The sequence below is a fragment of the Heterodontus francisci genome, chromosome 49 (assembly GCF_036365525.1).
Source record: "Heterodontus francisci isolate sHetFra1 chromosome 49, sHetFra1.hap1, whole genome shotgun sequence".
Taxonomy (NCBI): domain Eukaryota; kingdom Metazoa; phylum Chordata; class Chondrichthyes; order Heterodontiformes; family Heterodontidae; genus Heterodontus; species Heterodontus francisci.
In genome coordinates, this window is record NC_090419.1 from 4,511,189 (window position 1) to 4,531,742 (window position 20,554).

The window sequence follows — 20,554 nt, forward strand, 5'->3', positions numbered from 1 at the left end:
AAGCAAGAACGTTGTCCTGTGAGTTCACAAGAGATTAGAAAGTATTATAAAGCAGTTAAAAGGATTATCAAGTCTTACTGTTCATTTTCAAGTACTATAAAGGATAATAACTGATTATAAGGCTCATAAAGGGATATAAAGATTGAAAAGAGATATAACGTGCCTTGTAGGATTTGGAAGTATTATAACCGGTTATAATGTGTTATGAAGGTTTTTAAGGATCATGAAGGTTTATAAAGAATTGCAAAGCATTATAGAGGGTTATAAAGTATCATAAATAATTATAATGAATTGGAAACCATTATAAAGGAGTAGAAAGGATTATTAAGCATTATGAAGAATTATAGAGACATATAGATTATTATAAATGTTCAAAATATTAGGAAGTTTTATGAAGGTTTATGAAAGATTATAAAACATTATACAGGGTTATAAAATATTGCTAAGAACTATAAAGGGTTCCAAATAATTATAGATGATTTGGAAGAGTTATAATGTATTACAAATGATCTAAAACCATTTAATGTGTGAAAAGGATTATTAAGGATCATACAGGGTTCAACAGGGCCGCACATTATTTTGAAATATTCAGGCTGAAGCTTCACACCATTTTTCTCTTCCGGTACTTGTTGCCCTGGTTGCCACAGAGAGCGCCGGAGAGCGGGGCCACTGGTGATGCTTTCCTCTCGAGCCCTCTATCTTCCAATCGGCGAAGCAGTGAGCGGGGCCGGTGGACGTCAGGCACTGCAACCTGTCATTGCAGCGTCACCTTTGGAACAGCCAACTCCTTGCTTCAAGGCGACAGGCCTTGTCCACACTGCCCATCACCATGTGGATCAGGCCTGAACTCCCCACTCCTGGCCATCACCATGAGGAACAGGCCACGCCCCGTCAGCCCCTCCCCATGTAAATTAGGCCCCGCCCCAGGTGTGGAAGGTTATCGGGGTTAGGCAGAAATGTGGAGTAATCAGTTCAGTCATGAACCTATTGAATGGAGGAGCAGGCTCGAAGGGTGGAGTCGCCTACTCCTTCTCCGAATTCGTATGTCCGGATGTTTGCATGTCTGTATGCCCCAACTCTCACGTCAAAATATGGAACAGTCCTCGCCACCACTCTACGTGACCGTGGTGATCAGGTCTGGCCTCGCCCTGTCACCATCCAGACAGGCCCAGATCCCACTCCAAAACAATAGCAACAGGCAACGCCCCCGCTCTGTCAACATAGTGACAGACCTCAACCCCATTTAGCCCTCGCCCAACTCCCCCGTCAACATAGCGACAGGCTCAGACCCTGCTGTGCCACCAGAGCGACAGATCCCGCCCCCAAGAGCGTTGGGATGGGTCAATGATTCAATCCCTCACATCATTGAATTAATTTAACAATTCGAGTAAATGGATATTTCAGCACATTCTTCACCTGCTCCCGAAACTGAGTCTGGGTAACAGAATAAATCGCAGTGTTTGTGCAGCAACCCAGGAGCTGCAGCATAAAGCCCGCTTCCCGCACAAGACCAGGGACAGACCGATACCCCAACCAAAACATCCGGTTCCACAGCCAATACACCATCAACGTTGTCCATAACAGGATGAAATTGGCTGAGATAACTAACAGTAAAATGATGGATTTCCTTCGGCTCTCCATCTCTGGGTCTCTGTGATTCTCCCCATTGCTCTGAACCCGGAGTCTCCTGCGACCTCTGTTGCTCACTAAAATGTGCCTGACGGTCATTGCATTGAGCAACAGAATCACCACAAAGGGAACAAGCACCGTTAGACTATGATTGAGGAACTCGTTGCTCCCCAGAACCACTTGGTCAGACCTGCCATTGTTATGTAACAAAACGTAGATTGGTTCAACAGCTGATAGCGAGTTGTTAACATAAAAAACCAAAAGATGTTCTTCAGACAGCTCAGCACAGTCACTGTTCCCAGAACCACAACCGCCGTTTTCTCGGTGCAATATTTACTTTTCAGCTTCTGGCAACAAATGGCCACAAATCGATCAAAGGTGAAAGTGACAGTGAACCAGACAGAACAGTCTGTGGCTGCGTAAAGTAGAACAGCATGGATATTACATATGGGGACGGACAACAGGAACAGAAATTGTGCCCGATAACGAATGGGAATGTGCCTCAATATCAGGTCAAGGATAATGACCAGTAGATCCGCCACTGCCATGGCCACCAGGTAGCGAGTGACACATTTGGAGAGGCCACACTTTCTTCGACACAGGATCCCAATCGTCAGCAAGTTAGCTGTGAGGAAGGGAAATAAACAGGGAAGTCAGACATCAGGCTTGGAGCAAAGTTACAAGGACTCAACTTAACTGGGGTGTGGGGCTCTAGCAATACATCTGGTCCCAGACTCAGTGTAGTACCAGCAGTGGCTCCGCCTCCCTGACTGGCCCGCTGACACCCCAAACTTACCTTGTGTCCAGGACTCCAGTGATGGCCCTGGTTCCAGGGATGGAGTACTTCCAGGAGAGGCTCCACTCCCAGGTACGCCTGGGACCATATGCATTGCTGGAGCCCCACACCCCTGTTACTTTGAGGACTTATTGAGAATGACAAATATGTTGCTGTATTCAGTGATGCAGTGAAATAATTAGACCTGAAAGAACAAACAGGAAGATCTGTGATATGGTAGAAGCCAGGAGAGTTTAAATGTCAAAAGTCTGATTGTGAAATTGTTAAGGTCAATGCTGATCATAATGCCCCCCAACTCCTTTAAATCTGTTCAAACTTTCATCTCTCACATTTCAGACCAAGGGTCAGTGGGCTGAAACACTGGGCAGAATATTGATGAGTTCAATGCCAGCATTACTAGTCTCAATCTTCTTGGTGGCAGTGAGGCTCCATGGCCGATCCAAACCCCACTCAGCGGTGGGTCCCAACTTTAAATATTGCAATAAAGGATATGAATAAATGAATGTTCCTTTCACTGCGAACTTGCCAACTGTCTGTGACCTTGCGCGTGGCGGCTGGCACTGATACGCCTTCTGTTTCCCGTCCAGGGAAAGCTGGCACCATCGAGGTAGTGAGGGGGCAATTTAGTATTTTTATTATAGTGCGGGGGCGTGTTGGGGGTTGGCGAGTTAACTCTACATGTGTATTGTGGGGAGGGGAATGTGTGACCTCTGCACGTTGTGCAGCTGTAGGGGAGGTCACATATTAAATGTACGGTTTTTTTTTGGTGGGGTAATGGGAAAGCCATTTATTTTGTTTATCTTGGTGATGGGGTGGTTCATGGGCATCAGCCAGCCTGTTTTATATCAGATTGGCATGGCAACAATACAGCTAAAACCACCAAATGCTGACATACAACGAAAAATAAAGTAAAAATGTTCTCTTAAACTACAAGCCTTACAATGTCCGAAGCAAACGGCATTTTGTTTTAATTTGAAAAAAAAATGTGGGGAACTGATTGTTATTATCGGGTTTAGAAATCAATATATACAATAATGAGAAATAAGGACTATCTCCTCACTCCTCCCTCAATTGGAAGCCAAATATAAAGATTAAAAAAATAGTAAGCCCTGGAATTACTCAACAGCTCAGGAAGCATCTGTGTAGAGAGAAGCAGAGTGAACGTTTCAGGTCTGTGACCTTTCATGAGGGTCATTGAGGCAGTGGAGGCCACCCCCAGTACTACACCAGCACTGGGTTCAGGCCCATTCTTGGATACCCTGAACACCAGATAAGATTTTTCTAGTCACTGGGGCCTGCTTGGGAGTGGAGCCTCTCCCGGAAGAACTTCATTCCTGGAACCAGGGCCATCACTGGAGTCCTAGACCCAAGGTAAGTTTGGGGGATCACGGGGCCATTCAGGAAGGAGGAGCCACTGTTGGTACTACACCAAGTCTGGGACCAGATGCATTGCTGGAGCCCCACATCCCAGTTAAATGTGGCAGGTTCGCTGGGGCCTGCCACAGAGCACGGGTCAATGCCGATACTAACTAGGCCTGGAAGGATTGCAGGAGCTCTAGATTCCAGGTAAGTGTGGGGTGGTGTCCTCTGGGATCTGTGAGGGACTAGAAGGGCACTGATGGTAATAAACCAGTCCTTGGGCACGGACCATTACAGGAGGTTGGAGCCCAATTAAATGTGTTTGGGTATGAATGATCAGTCAGCGTCTGGGGACCATTGTCAGTACCTCAGTTGTCCGGGTACCAGGGCCACAACTAGAGACTCATAGCCAAAGTAAGTATAGCAGCTTCGCCTGGGCCAATAAGGAAGCGGGGGGCACTGCTGCTATCGCACGAGGCCTGGGAGCAGGAGCAGCTTTAGAGTCCCAGACCCAATGTAGGTGTTGCAGGGTCACCGGTGGCAGTCCAGTAGTTCCCAGCAGATGGACGAGGCTGCGTGTTGAGTGCAGGATGTTTACCAGAGGTGCTGCCTTTGCTGCTGAGGGGGCACAGATTACCCGTGGAGGAGGCCCCAAGCCTGCAAGAGACGACCTCGTTTCACTGGATGGCCTGCACAAGTGGCGGGGCTCCCACTAACTGCTCGTGTAATTCCACCTAAAGGGGGCTCTCTTCACTTTGGGTAGGAAGGTCGCATTAGGCACAATGCGATTGGGTCCCTTCGCCTCTGATCCTGTTTCCCAGAAGATGTTAGGGTACTGTATTCGCTGCTCACAATGTGGTCTCCTCTGCATTGGAGAGAGCAAACACAGATTGGGCAACTACTTTGCGGAGCACCTCCACTCAGTCCGAAATCACGACCCCGAGCTTCCGGTTGATTGCCATTTCAACACACCACCTCCCTGCTCTCATGCTCACATCTGTGCCCTGGGATTGCTGCAGTGTTCCAGTGAACGTCAACACAACCTGAAGGAACAGCACCCCATTGACTGATTATGCACACTACAGCATGCCAGACTGAACGTTGAGTTCAATACTTTCAGAGCATGCATAGAACCCTTTCTATTTTAGTATTACTTTGATTTTTTTTAATTTCATTTTATTTTAGTTTGTTCCATCATTACAATGTTTTATTGCCATGTGCCTGCCCACTTTTGTTTCCCTCATATTCTTGCATGTGGCTAGAGCTTTCATTATTCTGCCATTTAACACCCTCTCTGTACTAACGCTTTGTCTTTCACCACGCCATTAACACACTCTTTGTATTTGCTTTTGCACAATGACTTCCATGTTAGTTATTCTCTGTGACCCTTTGTGCGATCAATACCTTCTGATTTGTTCTCTTTTGCCCCACCTCCACTTGATTTGCTTAAAACCTATTACATTAGGGCGGGACAGTGGCGCAGTGGTTAGCACCGCAGCCTCACAGCTCCAGCGACACGGGTTCAATTCTGGGTACTGCCTGTGTGGAGTTTGCAAATCAGCATGGGTTTTCGCCGAGTGCTCCGGTTTCCTTCCACCAACAAAAGACTTGATAGGTAAATTGGCCATTATAAATTGCCCCTAGTATAGGTAGGTGGTCGGGGAATGTAGGGACAGGTGAGGATGTGGTAGAAATATGGGATTAGTGTAGGATTAGTATCAATGGGTGGTTAATGGTCGGCACAGACTCGGTGCTGTATCTCTAAATAAATAAATAAACTTCTAACCTTTGCCAGTTCTGATGAAAGGTCACTAACCTGAAACATTAACTTTGCTGCTCATTCCATAGATGCTGCCAGACCTAATGAGTGTTCCCAGCACTTCTTGGTTTTATGATGAAGGGATGTCGTCAGAGGCAATCTGGACGGCCCCAAGTGAGGGCAATTGGAGATTGGTCGTGAAGCCCAGGGGGGAGGGATTCCTGGGAGTTTCATTGTTTCCTGGACAGGGCACTCCATGGGCCATAGATTGCCCACAGAGGAGGGAGCCCAAGCCCACCGAAAGGGCGCCCCATTATACAAGGCATCCTCCTCAAATCGCATAGGTACCCCTGCTGCTGGTTAGATCCCAGCAGTGGTGGGAAGAAGCGCTTAAACTACCGCGAATGGGCCACGTTAGGGCCTCAATCGCCCGATCCTGCCCCAGGCAACATTGTTTTGCGGTGGGTTGGTGATGGGCCATCTGCCCCATCACTCAACATGATTCTATTTGCACCTCCCCCTCCCCTCCCTTCCGACCATGACTCAGGGGTGCACATAAAATCCAGTTCAGCAGAAGAGACCATGAAGGAATTTGGTAACAAGAAAGACAGCTTTAAAATCAAGAGCCTTGTTAATCGAAAGACAATGATGGTCATGCGAGCACAAGAGTTATACGTGATTGGGAGTTCCTGTGAGTTGACACATCAGCAGCAGAGTTTTGAACGACTTAAAGTTTGCAGTGAGTAGAATGTGGGATATCATCAGACAGGCATTGGAATAGTCAAGTCTAGAGGTTAAGAAGGCATGAATGAAGGTTTTGAGCAGAGGAGCTGAGAAAGGGTCGAAGTCGAATCATGTTACAGAGGTGAACATATGCTATATTAATGAAGGTGCTTATATGTGGTTGGAATCTCTTCTCAGGTTCAAATATGACACCAAAGCTGTGAACTGTCTGGTTTAGTCTCACACAGTTGAAAGGGAGAGGGATGGAATCAGTAGACAGTAAATGGACTTTGGTGCTGGAACTGAAAACAACAGCTTCAATCTTCAGAATTGTTAACTGACACAGCATTTGTGTGAGGTAATGCAGTTTAGAAGGCTATATGTGGAGGGATAATACAAGCTAACAGATACAACTTTAAAGCGAGTACAAGGACAGAGACAAGGGGCTTATTTGTGCTTAAATCTTTGAAGGTCTCCAAACAGGTTACCAAAGCAGGAAATAATGAGATCCTAGGCTTTTTAAATAGATATACAGAGAATAAAAGTGGGAAATGTATGCTAAACCTACATTAAAAGGTAGGGCACGTCCCAGCAGATCATACATGGAAAATCTGAATTTTAATCACCTAATGCTAGGGCACATGGATGTGGTGCTGAAGCCTTTATCATGGAGGCCAGGAGGAGGACAGAGGCCATGTTTCCGTCGGGAGGGAGTGCAGAACCTCAAGAAAAAAACCCACTGAAAGGAATGGGAGCTGGGGACGAGGGAGGTCAATGCAGGATGCCTGGATCCGAGGACATGGCAGCAGTGCCAGAAGAAATTAAATGAGCTCACACGGGTCATAGGGAAATAGAGTTATACAGCACAGAAACAGGCCATTTGGTCCATCGTGACTGTGCTGGTCATCAAGCACCTAACTATTCTCATCCCATTTTCCAGCACTTGGGCATTAGTCTTGCATGCTATGGCATCTCAAGTGCTCATCTAAATACTTCTTAAATATTGTGTGGTTTCCTGCCGCTACCACCTCTTCAGGCAGCGTGCTCCATTTCCAACCACCCTCTGGGTGAAAACATTTTTCCTCAAATCCCCTATAAGCATTCTGCACATTACCTTAAATCTATGCGCCCTTGTTATTGACCCCTCTGCTAAGGGGAAAGAAAGTTTCTTCCGATCTAGTCTATCAATGCCCCTCATAATTTTGTGCACCTCAATCATATCTCCCCTCAGCCTTCTCTGCTCTAAGGAAAACAGCTCAAGCCTTTTCAGTCTCTCTTCATGGCTGAAATGCTTCAACCCAGGCAACATCCTGGTGAATCACCTCTGCATCCTCTCCAGAGCAATCACATCCTTCCTATAATGTGGTGCCCAGAACTGTACACAGCTCTCCAACTGTGGCCTAACAAGTGTTTTATACAGCTCCATCATAACCTCCCTGCTCTCATATTCTATGCCTTGAATAATAAAGGCAAGTATCCCAATATGTCTTCCTAACCACCTTATCTATCTGTGCTACTGTCTTCAGTGATCTATGTACAAGTACACGAAGGACTGTCTGACCCTCTGTACTTCCTAGGGTCCTGCCATCCATTGTATATTCCCTTGCCTTGTTAGCCCTGCAGAAATGCATCACCTCACACTTCTCAGGATGAAACTCCATTTGCCACAGCTCCGCCCACCTTACCAGCCCATCTATATCGTTCTGTAATCTAAGGCTTTCCTCCTCACTTTTTACAATGCCACCAATTTTCGTGTCATCCGCGAACTTACTGATCATACCTCCGATATTCACATCCAAATCATTAATGTACACTACAAACAGCAGGGGTCCCAGCACCGATCCCTCCGTTACACCACTGGTCACAGGCTTCCACTCGCAAATACAACACTCGACCGTTATCCTCTGCCTCCTACCACAAAGCCAATGTTGGATCCAATCTGTCAAATGGCCCTGAATCCCACGGGCTCTTACCTTCTTAACCATTCTCCCATGCGGGATCTTTTCAAAGGTTTTACTGAAGTCCAGAAAGACTACATTCGCTGCTTTACCCTCATCTACACATTTCGTCACCGCCTCAAAAAATCCAAAGCCGTATTGACTATCCCTGATTTATCCATTTCTCTCCAAGTGGAGATTAATCCTGTCCCTCAGAATTTGTCCCAAAATTTTTCCTACCACTGATGTTAAACTCACCAGCCTGTAATTAAATGGCTTATCCCTGCTATCCTTCTTAAATATTGCTACCACATTCGCTGTCCTCCAGTCCTCTGGTACCTCTCCTGTGGCCAGGGAGGATTTGAACATTTGTGTCAAAGCCCCTGCTATCTCCTCCCATGCCTCACATAACAGCCTGGGATACATTCATCTGGGCCTGGGGATTTATCCGCTTTAAAGCCCGGTAAACCAGCTAATGCTTCCTCTCTTTCAATGTTAATATACTCAGGTATATCACAAACCCCCTCCCTGACCTCGACACCTACATCGTCCTTCTCCATGTCAATATCAGTGAATTCATCTCCATATGGCATCTCCTACCCCAATCATTACCAACTTATCACACTGCTCAATGTTCACTACACCCCCATTACTCACCCATCAGCAATCTCAAACAATCAGGACCCACACCTAACATTCACATACTCCACCTCATCACTGATAGCCGTCTCATAACTATCTCTCGCTGCCTCCACATACCACCAGCTATTCAGGTATGGCAGGAACATCACCCAAACACAGTGAAATACAATCACTGAGATTATGGCCGCGCTATTGCAGGATATGTTGCCTATAATCTCAGGGCGCAGCACTAAACTGATGGGGGCCAGGCATACCTTCATCCCCAAAGACTGATGGAGGAGACGGTTCTCCACATCATGACACCAGCTATGACTGAACCCGTAGCATCCGGCATCACCGAGAGCATTCAGGATGATGCTATGTGTCTGCCTTATGCCCCTTCTTAACTTCCACCTCCCCCTCATCAGTGCTGTCTGGGATGATGTGCAAGCTACCGGTGGTGGGACCATGGATCTCCTGCTTTCCATCCCAGCAACAATCCCTGAATTCAACCCTCGCCTTCTGATTTCATACTTTCCAATGATAATCCAAAACTGTCAGCTTCCCAGGCACGGCAGCTCCAGCAGATAGACAGAGAGAGAGAGAGCAACAGCACAGCATTGATGATGTCGCACCATCACTTGGTCTGACAGGCGCAGTCATCTGCTGAAAGCTTGCACTGCATGTACCTTAGAGGCTGGTAAAGAGTCGGAATGTTCACGTGTTCGTTTATAGTATCATAGAGTCAGGATTGGTACAGTACAAAAGAAGGCCATGCAGCCTGTCGTGTCTGTACTGGACACTGCAGAGCAATTCAGCTAGTCCCCTCCAGCCCCTGGACTTTCCCTAGCTATGTGTTTTTTTTCTGTTCAGATAATTTTCCAATTCCACTGGAAATCGCACGGTTGAATCCGCCTCCACCAATGTCAAAGGCTTTGCATTCCAAATCCTAACCATTCGCTGCACCTTTGCTTCTTTGCCAATCACCTTAAGTCAATGTCCTTTGCTTATGGAACTGTCGGCCAATGGGAACTGCTTATCCCTAGCTACACTCTCCAGACCCTTCATAATTTTAAACACTTCTATCAAATTTCCTCTCGATGTTCTCGACTGTACGGAGAACAACCTCAGCTTCTCCAATCTGCCCAGGCAACTGAAGTCCCTCATCCTGCAACGTGTCTGAAAATATTTTCTGCACCTTGTCTACAGCTTTCACATCTTTCCTAAATTGTGGTGCCAGGATTAGACGCAATACTCCAGTTGAGACGGAACCATATTTTATACAGGTTTGTCACAGCTTCATAGATCTTGTACTATATGACCCTCTTCATAAATCCTTGGATCGTGTATGCCTCATTAAAGGCTTTCTCTGCCCTGCAACTATCAACAAAATGAGCACATATACCCGCAGGTCCCTCAGCTCCTGCACCCCTGTAGAATTGTATTCAGTATTTTATACTGTACCTCCTCGTTCTTCCTACCAAAATGAATCACTTCACACTTCCCATTATTAAATTTCATCTGCTTTCTTCCCACCCATTCTCCCAGCCTGTCGACGTCCGCCTGAAGCTAATCGCTATCCTCATAATTCACAATACTTCCACCTTTTGTGTCGTCGATCAAAATCATGCCCTACACATCCAAGGCCAGGCCATTCATATAGATCAAGAAAAGCACTGGTGCTGATACCAACACCCGGGGAACCCACTGGCTACTTCCTCCAGCCCAAGGGAAAACAAAAAAACATTCACCACGACACTGTGTTGTTGCTCAGCCAATTTCCAATTGATACAGCAACTGTCCTGTTTATTCATGGGCTCTACCTTTGCTGACAAACCTGTTGTGTGACACTTTATCAAATGCCTTTTGGGAGTCTATGTACACCACTTCAACATCATTACCCTTATCAGCCACTCAGCTCCTGACCTCATTATAGCCTTGGTTCAAACATGGGCAAAAGAGCTGAACTCTACAGGTGAGCGGAAAACTCTCTGCTGGTTGGAGTCATACCTAACGCAAAGGAAGATGGTTGTGATTGTTGGAGGTCAACAATCTCAGCTGCAGGACATCACTTCAGGAGTTCCTTGTGGTAGTGTCCGAGACGCAACTATCTACACTTGCTTCATCAAGCACCATGCTTCAATCATAAGGTCAAAAGAGAAGATGTCTACATATCATCTGACCTTCAGTAAAGGAGACATAACTTCAGGGGTGGAGAGCAATCGGACCTGTTTGGGAAAGCCGAGAACGAGAGTAGATAAATTCAGCACGAGGCTGCGGGCATTCACTTACCTTCTGGGAGAGGACAGCAGTCCATGCGCACCTGAGTTTTGAAAAAAAGTCAAAAGTGACATCACAGGGAAGCTGCAAGTTGGTTAGTTGGTGAGTAACTGCTGTTAGGGAATAACTTGAAATAGCTGCGTAAGTAAACAAATTAAGTGAAAGAGCTACAGTTTTTTAGTATAGTTTTTTTATGCATGCATCGGAGGTGGGCGTCGCTGGCCTGGCCAGCATTTATTGCCCATCCCAAATTGCCCTTGAGAAGTTGCTGGTGAGGTGCCTTCTTGAACTGCTGCAGTCTTGTGGGGTAGGTACACCCACAGTGCTGTTAGGAAGGGGGTTCCAGGGTTTTGGCCCAGTGACAGTGAAGGAACGGCGATGTCGTTCCACCTCAGGATGGTGTGTGACTTGGAGGGTAACTTGCAGGTGGTGGTGTTCCCATGAATTTGCTGCCCTTGTCCTTCTATTTGGCAGAGTTTGCGGGTTTGGAAGTTACTGTCTAAGGAGCCTTGGTGCGTTGCTGCAGTGCATCTTGTTGATGGTACACGTATCTGCCAATGTGCATCGGTGGTGGAGGGAGTGAATGTTTGTAGATGGGGTGCCAATAAAGCGTGTTGCTTTGTCCTGGATGGTGTCAAGCTTCTTGTGTGTTGTTGGGGCTGCAACCATCCAGGCAAGTGCAGAGTATTCCATCACATTCCTGACTTGTGCCTTGTCGATGGTGGACATTCTTAGGGGAGTCAGGAGGTGAGTTACTCGCCGCAGGACTCCGAGCCTCTCACCTGTTCCTGTAGCCACGGTGTTTATATGGGCTACTCCAGTTAAGTTTCTGGTCAATGGTAGCCCCTAGGATGTTGAAAGTAGGGGATTCAATGATGGTAATGCCATTGAATGTCAAGGGCAGATGGCTAGATTCTCTCTGTTGGAGATGGTCATTGCCTGACACTTGTGTGGCGCGAATGTTACTTGCCACTTATCAGACCAAGCCTGGATACTATCCAAGTCTTGCTGCATTTCTACACGGACTACTTCAGTATTGAGGAGTTTGATATTTAGGGAATCAAGGTCCCTCGTGTATATAATCAATTTGTTGGGTAATTTAAGTGAGCAAATTATGGATAAGTCATGGCAGGGCAGCTTGGCAGCATGGAGTACTCCTCCTGTGCAATGTGGAAAGTCAGGGACTCTTCCAGAGTCCAGGGTAACACTTGTACAGGAAGTGTCTCCAGCTGCAGCTACTTAAAATCCGCGTTTCAGATCTGGAGCAGCGGCTGGAAACATTGGAGCATCCGCAAGGCTGAGATCCTCATGGAGGTGGCCACACCGGAGGGAAAGACTGCTCAAGCAGAAAAGTAATGGGTGACTGCAAGGCAGAGTAGAAGTACAAGGCAGGTAGTGCATGAAACCCCTGGGCCCATTTCCCGATCTAACAGATTTTCCACTTTGGATACAAGTGTGGAATATAGCTTCTCAGGGGAATGTGCCAAGAGCCAGGTCTGTGGCACCACGGGTGGCTCAGCTGCACAGGAGGGGAGGAACAATCGTGGGAGAGCTATAGTGATAGGGGATTATATCGTAATGGTTACAGATAGGCGTTTCTGTGGCCGCAAACGTGAGTCCAGGATGGTAAGTGACTTCCCTGGTACTAGGTCCAGGATGTCACGGAGCAGCTGCAGGCCATTCTGAAGGGGAGGGTGAACAGTCAGAAGTCATGGTTCACATTGGCACCAAAATCATAGGTAGAAAGAGGGATGAGGTCCTACAACAGGAATTTATGGAGCGAGGAAGCAGATTAAAAAGCAGGACCTCAAAGTTTGTAATCTCTGGATTATTCCCAGTGTCACGTGCTAGTGAGTAGAGGAATGCAGGGATAGAGCAGATGAATGCGTGGCTGAAGAGATGGTGCAGGAGGGAGGGCTTTGGGTTCCTGGACCACTGGGTCTGTTTTTGGCGAAGGTGGGATCTGTACAAGTTGGACGGATTGCACTGAACTGGAACAGGACCGACATCCTTGCTGGGAAGTTTGCTCGTGCTGTTCAGGGGCGCGGTCGCGTGGGGGGCGGGGGTGTGGGGTGGAGGGGTGAAACTAATTTGACAGGGAAATGGGATGCAGCGTGTAGCTACTGTACGGGGTGATGCACAGTCAAAATTAGGAGATACACTAAGTCAATCTGGAAGGCAGAGAAAATATAGACCTTTTAAGGCACAAGCAAATAATACAAGGCTGGATTGTATCTATTTTAACGCAAGTGGTCTTACTAGTAAGGCAGATGAATTGATGGCATTGATAAACACATGTAAATATATTATTGCTGTCACAGAGACATGGTTGAGCGAAGGGCAGGACTGGCAGCTCAATATTCCAGGGTATAGAATCTTCAGGTATGGCAGGGGAGGGAGTAAAAGAGGAGGTGGCATTGCACTGTTGATCAAGGAGTCAATTACGACAGTAAGGAGGGATGAAGATTCCTCAAAAAAGGCCATATGTCTAGAACATAAAACCAAAAAGGGGTTAATCAGTTGGCTGGTAGTATACAACAGGCATCCAAATAGTCAGGGAGAGATCGGGGAGCAGATGTGATGGCAAATCTCAGAGAGGTGTAAAAAACAATCGGGCAATAATAGTTGGGGATTTCAACTTACCAATATCAACTGCGATAGTCTTAGTGCAAAAAAAATAAAGGGGCAGAATTCCTACAGTGCATACAGGACAGCTGTAGTCCTACATGAGAAGGGGCAGTACTGGACCTAATCCTAGGGAATGAACTGGACAATTGGTAGTAGTGCCAGTGGGGGAACATTTCGGTGATAGTACCCATATTTCTGCAAGATTTAAATAGTTGTGGAATAGAACAAAGAGGGACCGGAAATAAACGTATTGAATTGAGGAAGGTCGATTTCAATGTGATAAAACAGGATCTGGTCAAGGTGGACTGGGAGCAGCTACTTGTAGTGAAGTCTACATCAGGCCAGAGGGATTCATTCAAAAAGGAAATAGTGAGAGTTCAGGGCAAACATGTTCTGGTAAAGGTGAAGGGTAGGACCAATGAGTCCATGGAACCCAGGATGTCAAGGGATATAGAGGATTGGATAAGGGGAAAAAAGAGGTTTATGGCAGATTCAGAGCACTGAAAACAGCGGAGGCACTAGAGGATTTTAGAAAGTGTAAGGGGGTACTTAAAAAAGTAATTAGGAAAGCAACGAGGTGACTTGAAAAATCTCTGGCGGCCAAAATACAGGAAAATCCCAAGGCGTGTTATAAGTCTATTAAGGGCAAGAAGGTAACCAGGGAAACAGTAAGGCCTATTAGGGACCAAAATGGAAATGTGTGTGGAGCCGGAGGGCATAGCTGAGGTATTAAATGATTGCTTTTCATTTGAGTTCACGATGGAGAAGGGCGTTGTAGTTGTAGAGACAAGGGAAGGGGATGGTGATACAGTTGAACAAATTATCATTGAAAGAGAGCTGTCTTAGCGGGCTTAAAAGTGGATAAATCCACAGGCCCAGATCAGATGTATCCCAGGCTGTCATGTGAGGCAAGGGAGGGGATAGCAAGGGCTCTAACAACAATTTTCAAATCCTCTCTGCCCACAGCAGAGGTACCAGAGTGAATGGAAGACAGCGAATGTGGTACCAGTATTCAAAAAGGGTTGCAGGGATAAACAAGGTAATTGCAGGCCAGTGAGTCTAACATCAGTGGTAGGGAAACCATTGGAAAAAATTCTGAGGGGAACGATTAATGTCCATCGGAGAGGCAGGAATTCATCAGGGATAGTCAGCATGGCTCTGTCAGAGGGAGATTGTGTCTAATTAACTTGATTGAATTTTTCGAGGATGTAACTAGTTGTGTATATGAGGGTAAAGCAGTTGATTTAGTCGAGATGGACTTCAATAAGACTTTTGATAAGGTCCCACATGAGAGATTGGTTAAGGAGGTAAGAGCCCACGGGTTCCAGGGCAATTTGGCAATTTGGATCCAAAATTGTCTCTGTGCTAGGAGGCAGAGTGTGATTGTCGAGAGTGTATTTTGTGTTTGGAAGCCTGTGACCAGTGGAGTACCACAGGGATCGGTGCTGGCACCCTTGCTGCTTGTAGTGTACATTCATGATTTATACGTGAATAATGGAGGTATGATCAGTAAGTTCGCAGATGACACAACATTTGGTGGTGTCATAAATAGTGAGGAAGAAAGCTTTAGATCACAGGATGATATAGATGGGCTGGTAAGATGGGCAGAGCTGTGGCAAGTGGAATTTAATCCTGAGAAGTATGAGGTGATGCATTTTGGGAGGAATAACAAGGCAAGGGAATATACAATGGATGGGAGGACTCTAGGAAGTACAGAGGGTCAGAGGGTCCTTGTTGTACTTTTCCATAGATCACTGAAGTCGGCAGCACAAGTAGATAAGGTGGTTAGGAAGGCATATGGGAAACTTGCCTTTATTGGTGGAGGCATAGAATATAAGAGCAGGGAGATTATGATGGAGCTGTATAAAATGCTAGTTAGGCCTCGCTAGAGTAGTGTGTACAGTCCCGCTCTCCACGCTATAGTAAGGATGTGATTGCACTGGAGAGGGTACAGCGGAGATTCCCCAGGATGTTGCCTGGACTGGAGAATTTCAGCTGTGAAGAGAGACTGGATAGGCGAGTGTTGCTTTCGTTAAAACAGAGAAGGGTGAGAGGGGACCGGATTGAGGTTTACAAAATTAGGAGGGGCATTGATAGGACGAACCATTTTCCATGAGAGGAGTCAATAACCATGGATCATATGTTTATGGTCAGGTGCAAGAGGCTTAGAGAGGATTTGAGGTTTTTTTTCACCCAGAGGATGGTTAGAATCTGGAACACATTGCCTGAAGGGATGGTTGAGGCAAGAACCTTCACAGCATTTAGGAAGTATTTAGATGAACATTTGAAATGCCATAGCATACAAGGCTAAGGGCCAAGTGCTGGAAAATGGGATTTGGATGGATCAATGCTTGATGGTGGGCACAGAAGCGATGTGCTGAAGGGCTTGCTTCTCTGCTGTATAGCTCTATGACTCTTTGATCAGCATCCTGGGCATCACTATTGACCAGAATCTGAATTCGAACAGCCAATTAAATGCTATGGCTCCAAGAGCAGGTCCAGTGCTAGGAATTCTACTGCGAGTAACTAACATCCTGACACCCCAAAGCCTGTCCACCAACTACAAGCACACTTCAGGAATGTGACGGCATATACTCCACTTGCCTGGACCGGTGCAGCTCCGACGACACTCAAGAAACTCGACAACATCCAGGACAAAGCAAGCCGCAGGATTGTCACCCCATCCACCACCATGAACCTTCACTACCTTCACCACTGACGCACAGTGGCAGCAGTGTGTATCTTCTACGGGATGCACTGCAGCAGCTCGCCAAGGCTCCTTCGACAGCACGTTCTAAACCCGCGATCTCTACCACCTAAAAGGGCAAGGGCAGCAGATACATGAGAACACCACCAGCACCTGCAATTTCCTCTCCAAACCACACACCATTCTGAATTGGAATTATATCACTGTTCTTTCACTGTCGCTGGGTCAAAATGCTGGAACTCCCTTTCTTACAGCGCTGTGGGTCCACTTACACGACATTGCCTGCAGTGGTTCAAGAAGGCATCTTGCCACCAACTTCTCAAGGAAATTAGGGATGGTAAATAAATGCTGGCCCACATGCCATACATGAATTAACAGAAACGATTACAGTGTTCAGTACCATGTGCAAATCCTCAGACACTGTAGCAGTCCATGACCGCATGCCCCAAGACATGGGCAGCATTCTGGCTTGTGCTGATAATGGGCATGTATTCTTCGCACCAAACAAGTCAGGAGTGTGATGGAATACTTTCCACTTACCTGCCTGAGTACAGCTCCAACAGCAATCAGGAATCGCGAAACCATTCAAGACAAAGCCACCCACTTGATCGGCACCACCTTGTACATTCACTCCCATTCAAAACAAAAGGTAACCCAAAGTATTCCAATAGGGATTCCACCAATCTTGTACTGCATACAAATATGAAGCAGGTAGTGGGAAGTGATGTAGAACGTATTAGCGACACGAAGGGTAAGAATTATATTTGGAGGCATGTGGCAAGGCTGGAATACACAATGAGTAATAAAAGCAAAATAATGGAGATCCTGGAAATCTGAAAAAAAAGCAAGAAATGCTGCAAAAACTCAGAACTGATGAAGGGTCACGGATCTGAAATATTAACACTGCTTCTCTCTCCACAGATGCCACCAGACCTGCTGAGTATGTCCAACATTTCTGGTATATATGATGTAATACAGAATCAGTACTTTGTATTTGTCTTTATTAAGGAAGAGGAGTCTGGCAAAGTATCGGTCGAAGCAGAGAGAATAGAGGCAATTGATAGGGTAATAAATGAGAGGGGAAGGTACTAGTTCGGCTGGTTGTGCTTAGGGTAGATTAGTAAACTTTCCTGATTGCTTGAAACCCAGGTTGTTAAAGGAAGGTGAGGTGGAGATAATGGAAGGGCTTTCCACAAACATCCAATATTCCCTAGATATGGGGGAGCTGCCGGATGACTGGAGAGGGGCAAATTATGAAAGGGTGTAAGGATACTCCTAAAAACTAGAGAGCAGTTGGTTTAACATTCGTGAAGTGTAAGGCTTTAGAAACAAGTCAGGGAAACAATCAATAAGCACTTCTTGAGGCTTGAGTTAATTAACAATAACCTTCATGGATTTTTAAAGGGCAGATCATGCAGTAACAGAGAAGGTTGATGAAGGGAATGCGATGGACGTTGTTCATATGGACACGAAGAAAGCATTTGATGATTTGTTGAGATACCACGTAAAAGTCTGGTTAACATAATTCAGGCTCGTGGAATCGGAGGGTTAGTTATCCAATTGGATTGAAATTGGCTTAAGGGCGGTAAATGGTGGCTTTAATGAATGCACGTTGGTAGACAGTGATGTTCGCCAAGGGTCAGTGTTCGGTCCACTGTGTATTTTGTTTTCCTTCTGCGGGATATAATGACTTGGATCTTGGCCTACTCAGTAGCATTTCAATATTTGCTGATGATACCAAACTTGGACAGTGACAATGAGAAAGATATGCACCACCTGCCGCAGAACATAGATAAGTTGGCAAAATGGGCAGGCAAGCGACCAGTGGATTTTAATTCAGATAAGTGTGAGGTGATGCATTCCGTTTTAAACGATAGGAAGTTAACAGAGACTTCAAAGCACAGTTCTAAAGAATGTGCAGGAACAGAGGGACCTGGGGATGCACGTGCATCGAACTTTGAAGGCGTTAAAAAAGAGAGTGGTTAGTAAAGCATGGGGCATATAGGGCTTCATAAATAGGGAAATAGTTTTCAAAAGCAAGAAAGTTATGGAGTCATACAGGATAGAAACAGTCCCTTCGGCCCACCATATAAATGGCAACCTGAATGCTTATCCATACTAATCCTACCTGCCTGCATTAATTCCATATCCCTCTATGCATTGCTCATTCAAGTACCTGTTCAGAAGCCTCTGAAATGTTGCTACTGTTCCTGCCTCCACCACCTCCTCTGGAAGCTCATTCAGGTACCCACTATTATTTGTGTGAAAAATTTACCCCTTTGATCCCCTTTAAACCTCCTCCATCTCACCTTACATCTATGCCATCTAGTTTTAGTCACCCCTACCATGGGAAACAGACTCTGGCCTATCAATGCCTCTCATAATTTTATATACCTCGATCATGCCCCCTCTCAGCCTCCTTCACTCCAGGGAAAACAGACCCAGCCTGTCCAATCTCTCTTTATAACTCAAGCCCTCCAAACCAGGCAACATCCTTGTGAATCTTTTCTGCACCCTCTCTGGTTTAATCACACATTTCCTGTAGTTCAGCGACCAGAACTGCACACAGTACTCCAAATGCGGCCGAACCAACGTTATGTACAACTGTAACATGACGTCGCAACTCTTGTACTCAGTGCCTCAGCCGATGAAGGCAAGCATGCCATACGCCTTCTTCGCCACCCTGTCTAACGTGTTGCCACTTTCAGGGAACTATGTACTTGCACCCCAAAGTCTCTCTGCTCAACAACACTCCACAGGACCTGTCATTCTCTGTATATGTCCTGCCCTGGGTTAGCTTCCCAAAATGCATTACTTCACACTTGTCTGTGTTAAATTCCATTTGCTAATCCCTTGCCCACTTTCCCAGTTAATCTATATCCTGTTGTAACGTTAGACAACCTTCTTCTCCGTCCACTATACCACCAATTTTGATGTCATCTGCAAACTTACTAATCATTGACTCTATATTCACATCAAAGTCATTAATATATATGACAAACAACAAAGGGCCAAGCACTGATCCTTGCAGCACACCACTGGTCACCGGCCTCCAATCTGAAAAGCAACCCTCCACTACCACCCTCTGCCTCCTATCACCAAGCCAATTTTGTATCCAATTTGCTTGCACACCCTGGATCTCATGTGTTCGAACCTTCTGGACCAGCCTACCATGCGGGACCTTTTCAATAGCCTTGCTAAAGTTCATGTAGACAAGGTCCATCGCCCTGTCCTCGTCAATCCTCTTGGTCACCTCCTCGAAAACTCAATCAAATTCGTGAGACATGAGTTCCCACGCACAGAGCCACGCTGACTATACATAATCTGACAATGCCTTTCCAAATGCATATAAATCCTGTCTCTCAGATTCCCTTGCAATAACTTTCCCACCACTGATGTAAGGCTCACTGGCCTATAGTTCCCTGGCATATCTCTGTTGCCCTTCTTAAATAAAGGTAGAACATTAGCTATCCTCCAGTCTTCTGGTACCTCACCCGTGCCTAACAATGATACAAAAATCTCTGCAAGGGCCACAGCAATCTCCTCTCTTGCTTCCCAGAGCATCCTAGCATACACCTGGTCAGGCCCTGGGGAATTCCCCACATTAATGTACTTCAAAACCTTCAACACCTCCTCCTCCTTTGTAATGCTGATATGCTGCCAGATATCGGTGTTCCCTCCCTTGAACTCACTAGCTTCCATGACCTTCTCCACGTTAAATACAGGCAGACATGTTCATTTCAGACCACAACCATTTCCCGTGGCTCCACACATAGATTACCACACTGATCCTTAAAGGGACCTACTGTCCCTACCTACCCTTTTATGAAGGTTTTTGCACTGGTTGGGCCACAACGAAAATATTGCGTCCAATCTAGTCACCACATTTTAGAATAGATATGCGGGTCCTGGAGAGGGTGCAGAAGACGTTTAGCCGAATGATTCGAGGGTGGGGATTTTAGTTACAAGATTTACATTAAAAACCTGGGGTTTGTCTCCCTGCAGCAAATAATATTGAGGAAGATTTGATGGAGATGTGCAAGATTATGACAGGCATGCATAATGTAGACAAATAAAAACTGTTCCCATTAAATGATGGTACAAGGACAAGGGGA

General features: G+C 46.1%; 1 pseudogene; it reads right to left on the minus strand.

Moving 5' to 3' along the window:
• Positions 1-1,362: 1,362 nt before the first annotated feature.
• LOC137358405 (probable G-protein coupled receptor 139) overlaps positions 1,363-20,554 on the minus strand; it is a 34,727-nt pseudogene continuing 15,535 nt past the window's right edge.